We start from the raw sequence: 11,111 nt of genomic DNA, 5'->3' as shown, positions 1-11,111 counted from the left end.
GCCCAAAGGAAAAAACAGCAAGCAGAAAACTGTGGCGGTTTGAATGTGCTTGGCCCAGGGAGTTGAATGTCCTTGGCCCAGGGAGTTTAATGTGCTTGGCCCAGGGAGTTGAATGTGCTTGGCCCAGGGAGTGGCATTATTTGGAGGTGTGGCTTTGTTGGAGGAAGTGTGTCACTGTGGGAGCTTTGAAAGTTTTCTCCTAGCTGCCTGTGGAAGCCAGTCTTCTGTTAGCCTTCAGATGAAGATGTAGAACCCTCAGCTCCTCCTGCACCATGCCTGCCTAGATGCTGCCATGCTCCCATGTTGATGATAATGGACTGGACCTCTGAACCTGTAAGCCAGGCCCAATTAAATGCTGTCCTTATAAGAGTTGCCATGGTCATGGTGTCTGTTCACAGCAGTAAAACCTTAACTAAGACAGAGACATACATCATTATTGTATATAAACTTCTACTTAGGCATTCTAGAAGCTGACTCAAGTTTTATGATGAAAGGGAAGCCTAACCTTGTGAGATTGTGAGAACACTGGAAGTCATGTAGAATCCTAATTAATCCAGGGATAAGAAGCCTTAAAAGTGAATATAAGTTTATTGTTATATTTACTCTTGCTATAGCAAAATAACCAAGACTGCTTTGAATATTAGTAAAGAAAAGATGTCTGTCTTGTTCATGATTCTTGTGACTACAGTGTCCAAACAACATTCACTATACTTTGGCTTGGCTGTGGCACAACTTGTCATAAAAACTGAAAGAAAAGCAACCATATGCAGAAAGGGCCAGGCACATGGGGTAGTCTCGCTTTATAGGAACTTTATATGAGAACTAACTTGATGCATTCATTTCTTCTGATGATAATGCTCCCATGACAGCCAGCTTGCATTTGCCCCTCCCTCCTAAGCATGACACCATCTCCCCATGTTGCCGTTCTAAGGATCAAGCCTCCAGTATGTGAACTTTGGGTGACAAATCACTTGGAAACCCTAGCAAACACTGGCATGACTTGGGCTTTCCAATACAGGCATGATCAAAAGTGTGAAGACAGCCCAGAGGTGTTCATGTCATGAAACAGTCCCTTAGATGTTACTCGTGAGGTTCCAGAAGCAGGTCAAACATAGTTCACCTTGACTATGCATCTGTTGGGATTTGGAACCTGAACAAGCATTTAACACAGTGACTGGCACCTAGAAAATACTCCACAAGTGTTTGTTTCTTCCCCTTCTGCCCTTCTGGAAGTACGAGGTAGAGAGGCCAACCTCACACATGTATTAGTCACTCCCTACGTAGAATAAGCATACCAACAGGCCTACATCTCAAGATGTAATGGTACATCTTGCAATGGTATCAAGGGAAGATAAATAACAAAAATAATCTTCTTCATGATTATAGATCTCTCTTGAGTTTCTGTAAGTCCATCTACAAGAAAAGCTAAGGCTTTGCCTCCTCACAACCCAAGATGTTACGACAAGAAAGGTCAGGAAGGTAGGTCTGCACATCTTCACAGGATTTCCAAAGCCAAATGAGAAAGAGTATGACCTAGAGAGTCTCAGGACAGTGAGCCTCAGGTTTTTCTATTTTTTATAATCTGATGATGATCAATCTGTCTAATTTTCAAAACACACCTACACATAGAACTGCTTTTTAAAAGTATCTTTAACTGCCCAAGTCTGTGGAGAAACTATTCATTTGTCCTTGTCTGTTTAATATCATATTGACCTGTGTTAGCCCATTTCAACTACTGACAGACAGACTCATGTTCATATAAGTACAAATACTTCCAATTACTTTTCTTTGAGTCCTTGAAAATGTGTATTCTAAGTTGACCTCACGGCTCTAAGAAAAGTTACTTTCTTTGCTTGGGTCTCCATAGAAGCAAGGGAGTCATTTTCATTTCCACGTACAATAAATCAATCAACATTTATAGAACACCTATTTTGTTGTGGGCCTTAGGCTAGGCATTGTGCTGGATGCAATGATGAATAAGATATGATCTCTGCCCTCAAGGCAAGCCGGGCTCTTACACAAAAAGGGACCGAACAGATGATACAAGGGCGAGTGCGATAAATGACAAATGAGTGACATGGGAAATCTTTCAGAGGAGGGAAGAGACCATTTTGGCCTAGGGGGTTTATCTAGGGCCTCGGGGATGTGTAGCATGTCCTGGCCCTTTGAGAATCACTGGTTTGAGAAGTGGAGAGAAGCAGGCATAGGGAATAGAGAGAACTGGGGGTAGGGCTGGGCTGGTATCGATAGGGAGAATGCAGCATCTCTGCAATTCAGGCCAAGCGGGAAGAAAGTTGGGCTCTGGTCATTTCTCAGTCAAAGACAGACAGACAGATGACAGTGTTGGTAACACAGGGAGGGTGAAATGCAGGACTCTGCAACTTACACGCAGCAGCTCTATGGGGCTGGCCTTAAGGCCTTAGAGAGAGCCACTGAGGCTCAGGGAAGGTCATTTCCCAGGAAGCCACCCTTCAGTATAGCATTAAAGTCATGGGGTAGAAAGAGCCATACTCAGCAAACATTTTTATCTGCTTCAGGGCCCTCATCTCAGAAACGAGGCTAGAGCTAGATAGATAACTTCTTAAACTTCCTTCAGTTTTGATTTTGTTTATAACATAGTTTATAAAACAGGGCTCCCTGCTTTAATCTCTGCAGTACATTTGAAAGACAAAGCATACTTTAAACACATGCAGTTTAATAGTTAATCTCAGAATTTGGGTCCGGATTCTAGTCTGCCCACTCAGTATCTTTATTTATTTTATTTCATTTTGTTATTAATTATGTATTTATCTATCTCTTGTAGACCAGTCTCATTGAGGACAAGACTTATGTAGCTGAGGCTGGCTGTGAATGCCTCAGAGGTTGAGTTCTACCACACTGAGATTGGTAAATTTAACATGTTTAAACTTTTGCTTTCTTTCTATGTAAAAATCAAGTCGAAATAGTAGCTACAGTTCATGGTTTACTATAAGATCATGTGTGATCTTATAAGCATGTATGAACATGCTTAGCCTGGTGCCTGGGCCATGGGAAGTGCTCAGTAAATGATATCTCATTCATCCGCATTAATGAAATACTCCTGTGAACATTTCTTCATGCCTTCCACTGAATCTGGAGAATTAAGACCCAGGTCATGGTAAACCCACAAGAGTGGGTGTGCATTCCAAGTAGACAAGGTGACAGGAATCTGGGACGCGTGGAAATTTAAGGGAGAAAATAAGTCAGGTTGAAGGCAGGACAGAGTGAGGAACCTGGAGATAAATGATTGGAAGCAGATGCCCAGTGTAAAGCAGAGGCCCCGAAAGCCCTACAGTCACAGTAAACACCACCTGGGAGGGGAGCGGAAAGTGATAAAATGATACAGTCTGGACACCAGTTTATTACCAAGGTGTTAACCAATAAGGAAGAATGAGGAGAAAAAGGGCTCGAGGGAGTGAAATTTGATTGAAGATTTTTGAAAACTAGACATCTGTATCACCGAGAAGATCTGTCATTGATGTGCCAGGCAAGCCTATTGGAAGGGGAGGAATGGGCAGGGGGTGGGGTGGCCAGTGTCCCCTCAGTGCCTGAAGTGGGATCAATTCAAAGAGGGAAAAATTTTCTAATGACCTGACTCCCTAGGGATGGGATAGAAGCCATTTACATCCCATCAAGATAAAACCCCTTCCCCAGCCCCCACAGCACACTATGGTGTACCCCCTGCAGCTCCCCCACACCAGTTGGAGGGGAGCAGATGAGGCTGTTTCCTGTTTGTGGTAAAGACACTGACAGTTGCAGCAGTCTCTTTGTGAGAATGTCACTGTCAGAAGCAGCAGTGAGTTGGATGGAGTCAGGAACATTTGTGTGGTGCTAAGAATAGTGCTTGGTACAAACGGAGTGTGATGTCAATGTTTGCTAAATAAATGAATTTAGAACACCCAACAATATCAGCAAACAAATCAGAAATCTCTTATTTTGCATCAGAGGCGAGAAAGGCCACTTTCAGAATGACACCAAGGCAATCCTTTTGGAAATAGATCAGGAGCTGTGCTGTGACCTGGCCAGTCTTGAGACTGGAGGTCAGTTTGTAGAACCCTAGCATTAGGTAGCAAGGCACAGTGAAAAGTTTTAGGAAGAAAGATATGTGGGGTTGCTGTTGGAGTCTCTGGGCTGACAGACCACTTTCATTTCCAGTCAATCTTCAGTTTGAGTTTGCTGAGAGTGCACAGGTGACCATGACCCTGGGTTTCTCTTCATGGGCTCCATAGCTAGCACACTCCAGTGTGCCATCTGCCCAGCTGTGCAGGAACTCACTCTGTAGACCAGGCTGGCCTTGAACTCAGAAATCCGCCTGCCTCTGCCTCCCAAGTGCTGGGATTAAAGGCCTGCGCCACCACCGCCCGGCTTATTCTGGTGTTTTTATCTTCATCTTACTGACTACTTATAGACAGTCCAATGTCCTAAGAGTGGTTAGGTAGACTTGAACTTATGCTATTGGGTCTTATCCCCAGACACTTTAAAGTTTCAGAATACTTAACTGGCTGTATTTCAAGTTCAAAGTCCTCAGGGAGGCCGAGAGGCAGAGACCTTGTTCAAAGAGGGAAGGCTAGACAATGACAGCAGTGAAGCTTGCTTCGCTCGCACACGACACCCACCTGTGCTGTCTCCTATACTTCCCACAATGGTACTGAGAAGGGGGCTGGGAGCTCACTGTCATTCTTCTTGCATGCACAGGTAGGTTGCTCCATGTTCCTGACACTGCACCGAATTTAGTGAGTGATAAAGTAACAACCCAAGCCAGGACTTTGACAGTCGTGAGCACTCTCCTTCCTACTGTTGAATCCGATGTTCATAAATATGATTGGCCATTTAAGTTTTCAACTAGACTGAATGAGTTCTTTGGGATTTTTTTTTTCCTTCCTGTTACTTCATGTGAGTTCTCCTTATGTGTTACATAGTTCATGAATCTTTTCTTTCAGTCCGTGGATAGTCGTTTCAATCTGTTGAGCATTTCCTTTTCTGTGCAGAAGTTTCTTTCAACGTGATATAGCCACATGTGCTGGCTAGCTTTATGTCAGCTTGACTTGCCAAGCTAACAGCATTGGAGAGGAGGGAACCTCAGTTGAGAAATTGCCTCTATAAGATCAGGCTGTAGGCAAGCCTGTAGCGTGTTTTCTTAATTATTGATTGATGGGGAGGGCCCAGCCCATCATGGATGGTGCCGTCCCTGGGCTGTGGTCCTGAGTTCTATAAAAAAGCAGGCTGAGCAAGCCTTCTGTGGCAAGCTGGGACGCAGCACCCTCCATAGGCTCTGGGTTCCTGCCCTGTTTGAGTTCATGCCCTCACTGATCTTGATGGTGAGCTGTTACAGGAAACTGTGAGTGAAGGAATACCTTTCCTCCCCGTGTTGGTTTCCATCACGGTGTTTCACCACAGCAGCAGTAACCATGACTAGGACACCACACTTGTTTAATTTTGCTTCTGTCTTATGTTCATTTGGTAAAATATCTAGAAACCCTCCCCAAAGACAATGCCAAGATATTTCTCTTCTCCGTGTTTCTCTAGAGGGCTAAGGCTTACAGTCTTCAGGCAGTTTCTATTTAATTTTTGTATTTACATAAGAGAAATATCCTAAGTAGACATTTCTCTAAAGAAGACACAAACAAGGAATGTGTCCATGTGAAAAGGGGCATATTGATCATCCAGGAAATACAAGTTAGAGTTAAATGAGAGGCCACTTCACAGTTGTTCAAATTCTGTTGTTAAGAGGGCAAAAGGTAGCAAGTATTGATCAGAGTGTGGGAAAGGGGAGCTTGCATGCACCACTGATAAGTATAGACTGGTGCAGCTCTGCTGGAGAATGACACGGGGGCTCCTAAAGAAGTTAATAGTCACCCTATGACCACGCAAGCTCCTTCCTAGATACACACTCTAGGGAAGAAGATCATCACCTTCTGCGGCACTGATGCCGCCATAGTCAAGGCTGCTTGCATAACAGCAAGGATACAGAGACAACGGGCATGTCTGCTGATGGGCAGACGTCTGCTGACTTTGACACGCGTTGTACTATTAGTTAGCTTTATAAAGGGAGATTGGGACATTTGTGGCAATATGGATGAATCTAACTGCAGTAAGTCAGCCACAGAAAAATATTGCTTGATGTCATTTACATGTAGGATCTAAAAACAAAACAAAACAAATCTACCAGACCACAGACACATAGAGAATAAAGTTGTTATTACCAGCATCAGGGAGTGTGTGCACAAAGGGTGTGATTGAGGTCAGGATTCAAGGTTCAATGTTCTAAGGTAAGTCTAGAGATCTAATTATAGGTTGAGAACTTAGAGCACAGTGAAAGGGGGATATTTAGGTGTTTTTACCACAAAACCCAGTAACTGTAGGTAAGTTGATAAATATGACAGAGTGTTTGCTGTGGTAATCACTATACTGTGTGTCTGTGTATCAAAACATGACACTGTGCACCATAAGTCTTATTAAATGAAGCCAAAGCAATATTTCTACTAGGTTAACCAACTTTGAGAATGATGATGATGGTGTGTGTGTGTGTGTGTAAGTGTTCAGGCATGTGCACATCTATGTTAATTTATGTTGATTTAAGTTAATTTTGGGTATCTTCCTGGGTCATTCTCTACATTACCTTTTCAGATGGAGTCTTACTAAACCTGGTTCTTTCCAGTTCTCTACATGGGCTGGCCAGGAAGCTACAGGGATAAATCTATCTCTCCCCACAACCCCCGTGCTAGGATGACAAACATACCGGAGACCATGCCAAGCCTTGATATAAATACTGAGGATCCAAACTCAGGTCTCGTGCTCATAAGACTGGCCCTTTACAACTGAATCCCAGCCTGGACTGTGTTCTTTTGATTGTCTCTTAATGAGAACGTGGTTTCTTCTGCAGCTTTTAGTTCTTTGTTCAGCTCTATTTTTAACCTATAAGCAGAAAATCTAATATTTATTCTCTTTATTACGAAAATAGTAAAATATTACAAAAGTTCAGTAACTCATCATTTTCTTCTCCTGGCCTCTGCTCATAAACACAAGTCTTGAACACAAGTAGGAGTGCTGTGTGGTTTAACTCTGTAGTTCACTTCACTTTTAGCATGAATGTATGTCTATAGGAGTATGCAAGCACACCATACTCTGTGTACACACACCCCCTGCATACATGCACAGCCTGTTTACATACACGTTCTGTATGCATGCACAGAACACTGTATAGACATAGAACACTCTGCACACACATACAACCTGCATATATGCACATTCTGTGCACATGTACACTCTGTGTACATGCACAGCACACCATATACCACATTTCTGGCATGCACATACTGTTGAATTTCTGGTGGTCTCTTAATTCTTTTCCATTTAAAGGATACTGGATATATTATTGCATTTTTTAATCATTTCAATTATGAAAGCCTGTAAGTCTTTTCACATATGATCATGTCTTTAGTGTAAATCCTGTACTGAGTTCCTTGGTACCTGTACTGGCTAGTTTTGTGTGCCAACTTGATACAGGCTGGAGTTATCACAGAAAGGAGCTTCAGTTGGGGAAATGCTTCCATGAGATCCAGCTGTAAGGCATTTTCTCAATTAGTGATCAAGGGAGTAGGGCCCCTTGTGGGTGGTGCCATCTCTGGGCTGGTGGTCTTGGGTTCTATAAGAAAGCAAGCTGAGCAAGCCAGGCGAAGCAAGCCAGTAAGGAACTTACTGGCCTCTGCATCAGCTCCTGCTTCCTGACCTGCTTGAGTTCCAGTCCTGACTTCCTTTGGTGATAAACAGCAATGTGGAAGTGTAAGCTGAACAAACCCTTTCCTCCCCAACTTGCTTCTTGGTCATGATTTTTTGTACAGGAATAGAAACCCTGACTAAGACAGTACCAAATATCCCCATCTTTCTTGCACATTTCCAAGTTTCTCTACATAATCATCTTTTCCCTGCAATTGCAAAGTACAGCACATACTTTCAACTCCTCTTGTCTGTGTTTGGAATTAATCATTTATTTTCTGCTACCAGTTGGAGAAAGCAAGCAAAGAAATGAAGGTTTTTCATTTGTGTCCTGACTCTTCTCCCTCGAGGCTGAGCACTTCCTGTTGTTTCTGGCCCCTCCTCTGTTTTTGTGTCAGTTCTAGATGCTGAAGATACATTGTGTGCCCAATCTCCAGTCGACAACTTTCCTAGAAGTCCCAGCAGCCCTGGGGTGTGGATTTTTTTCTTGAAATGCTTGGTTTCCATCCCATTAGAAGTTTTTCCAGGTTGCAGATGTTCAAGTGGCACCATGTCTGTACACATGGGGTGTAATGTTTTATGCTTGTGCCGGCATCTAGGATAACAGGAACAGTTGCTGTCATAGACTATGTTTCCTTAAGTATGTTCTGCATCTAGTTGTGGCCTTGGTGGCAGTGGATAGTGACTAGCTAAGAACAGCTTTGTTTTTTGTTTATTTGTTTTGTTTTGTTTAAACCTAAATTTAGTTTTTAAAAAAATGAAAGATTCTGGAAACTTCCTTTTTTTCTCCTTATGTTCAAATAGGGCAATGTTTTGATAATGTTGGCTTCCCCCAAAATACTAGAAATACAATGTCTCTCTAGATACACTTTAAAGAGAATAGTCATTATGTAGCAGCATATAACTTCGTGATTCTTGGACTGTGTGACACTAATTAGCAATGCTCTCATGCATGTCACAGAGCATTCTCAGCCTTTAATGACGCTGTAAATGTTCTTTTTCCTCAGAAAGCATTTTCCTCCTGAACTGCCAAGCAGTTTTCTACTCCGTCTTTAGGAATATCTCAGTTACTGTCCAAATGTAATCATAGAAACCATGTTAACTCATTTAGGTGAAAAGATTTTGACTTACACACCTGGGTCGTCACTACCAAAGTCAAGACATATGTTTTCAAGGCCTATGAGACGGCTCTGTGGGTAAAGATCCTTAAAACCTGAGTTTGGTTGGACAGACTGGATTTCTGCAAGTTGATCTCTGACCTCCACACACATAATCAAATAAACAAATGTAAAATACTCATTTTAATTACCTTACAACATCTCTGTGTGCTCTCTACCAAGAACTCCACATGATCAGCCCTAGATAACTAATAGACTCTCTGTCTTTATGAACTGGATTTAAAGGTTCGTATGGCTATAAACATGGTGTGAACTCAGGAATCTTCAGTCAGGGTGATGGCTATAAACATGGTGTGAACTCAGGAATCTTCAGTCAGGGTCTTTTATTTTGTTCTGGTTTGTTTGACTTGCTTGTTGAGACAGCATTTCACTCCACAACTCTGGCTGGCTTTGAACTTACTATGTAGATCAGATCACCCACCGTTCAGGAACTCACAGAGATCCACTTGCTTCTTTTCCACGCTGCCTGTGATGGAAAACTGGATGTCCATGTGGAAACTATGGACTATCCCATATTATATACCCACTGAATGCTATAAACAACCAATCTCATTTTGTGTTGGAACTATCAGTTACCACAGTCTGAGACTTACTTATGCTGTGTATGGTGGCCTCCTGTTGTAGGGATAGCCACAGTGTGTCACGCCTCTCTCGACCGGCAAAAAAGATGCGACTCCTTGAGCTCTCCTCCAAGCAGTTTTTAATCAGGTTCCTTGAAAAACTTCTTCTGCAGGCTTAAGTACTCCTGCCCGACCAACCCCTGGGAGCTACATAGGTACAGCACATAGGCTACTCTTATGTGTAAGCAGGTGCGACTGACAAGCACAGCCAATTAAGGATTTGCTTGTCATTGAGAGCGCTTGCTGTCGGGAGCAGAAGGCGGGAGCCTGCGCCATCTTTAAAGCATGGCCCAACGCAGCTCTCCACAACAGTGTATCTTCCATTCCTCCCTTGGTCAAGGAGGCAGGCCTTCAGGAGGACACTGCCTTCTAATGGAACGGAAACTCTGAAGTCACTCTAGAGTCCCTTTAAAGAGAATAGTTATTATGTAAAGATAATGTATTTTCTATGATTCTGGGACTCTGTACCATTAACTGGGGATATGCCACATGAAGTTATTTAGAAATGAGGGAGCTGTAAACATTTACCTATGGAGATATTGATACACTGATGTATCGGTGCATCTCTCAACATTGTTAGAGAAGCTTCTTACAGTAGATGGGGATCGATCAACATAGACAACATGTCCCAGAACCAGACAGTGTGCGAGACTGAGAGGTCTTGGAGCACCTAGTCCTAATTGGGTGTCTTTATCCAACACCTTCCCTCAAAGCTCAAGAGGAGGTGATGAGGTTTGATCTTACTGTCTATTGTCAGGGTGATAGCTATAAACATCTCTCCCAAAACCTGGAGTTAGTGTGTAGACCCTTGCCAATATGTGACCCTGCCCCCAAGTTATTTCTGATTGGTAAATAAAGATGCTAACAGCTAATCGCTGGGCAGAAGAGACATAGGTGGGGTTTAGGATTCCTGGACTTAGGGTCAGAAGAGAACCACATAGGGGAGAAGGAGAGGAGTAAGGAGAAGCTGCCATAAGTTAGAAGTCAAGAAACCATGGCCCTGAGGTTAAGAGCAGTCCAGATGAAACATAGTAAGTAATAACTCGGGGATATGGATAGGAAAAGTAGATTCCAATAGCAGAGAAGGTAGATATCTGCCCAGCTCTACTGCTGATTAAAACTTATGGTAAACACAAAGGTTGTGTGTTTGTTTTATCCAGGAACTGAATGATCAAGGTGAGGTAGAAACCCCAGGTCAGGATTAAAAATGTGTGTAAAAAGATGGAAGGCAGACGGAATGGATGACTCCAAGGAAAGAGTATCTTTTAGATGCAACAAGACTGATGCACCTATGAACTCAGAGACTGGAAACATACATAGGATGTGAACAGGTTCAAGCCAGATGAGATCTTAGCACCAGGAGGGGCCCACCCCTAAAGAAGAATGCAACTGATCCCTCCTGGCCAAGGGAAAATCAGTTGTCTCCAACAAAGAGTCACTGGGTATACAGCCACAGTCCAGGGGCAGGCAGCACACCCAGGTGCAGCTGCTGACACAAACTTCCTTTCTGTGGTCTTTGTTTCATTTTACTTTGTCATGATGGGGGGCGGGGAGACAGAGAGAGAGAGAGAGAGAGAGA

At 43.1% G+C, this 11,111-nt stretch overlaps 1 long non-coding RNA gene across 1 annotated transcript in view; it reads left to right on the top strand.

Moving 5' to 3' along the window:
• Nucleotides 1-11,111, top strand: part of LOC116070770 — a 29,581-nt gene that overhangs the window by 4,663 nt on the left and 13,807 nt on the right. The window contains exons 4-5 of the long non-coding RNA XR_004110555.1: nucleotides 1,387-1,479; nucleotides 2,804-2,886. This is a non-coding gene — a long non-coding RNA (uncharacterized LOC116070770). The remainder of the gene's footprint in view (nucleotides 1-1,386; nucleotides 1,480-2,803; nucleotides 2,887-11,111) is intronic.

The sequence above is a fragment of the Mastomys coucha genome, unplaced genomic scaffold (assembly GCF_008632895.1).
Source record: "Mastomys coucha isolate ucsf_1 unplaced genomic scaffold, UCSF_Mcou_1 pScaffold22, whole genome shotgun sequence".
Classification (NCBI taxonomy): Eukaryota; Metazoa; Chordata; class Mammalia; order Rodentia; family Muridae; genus Mastomys; species Mastomys coucha.
The sequence above is the reverse complement of the archived record's forward strand: the minus strand, read 5'-3'. Positions and strand labels throughout refer to the sequence as shown.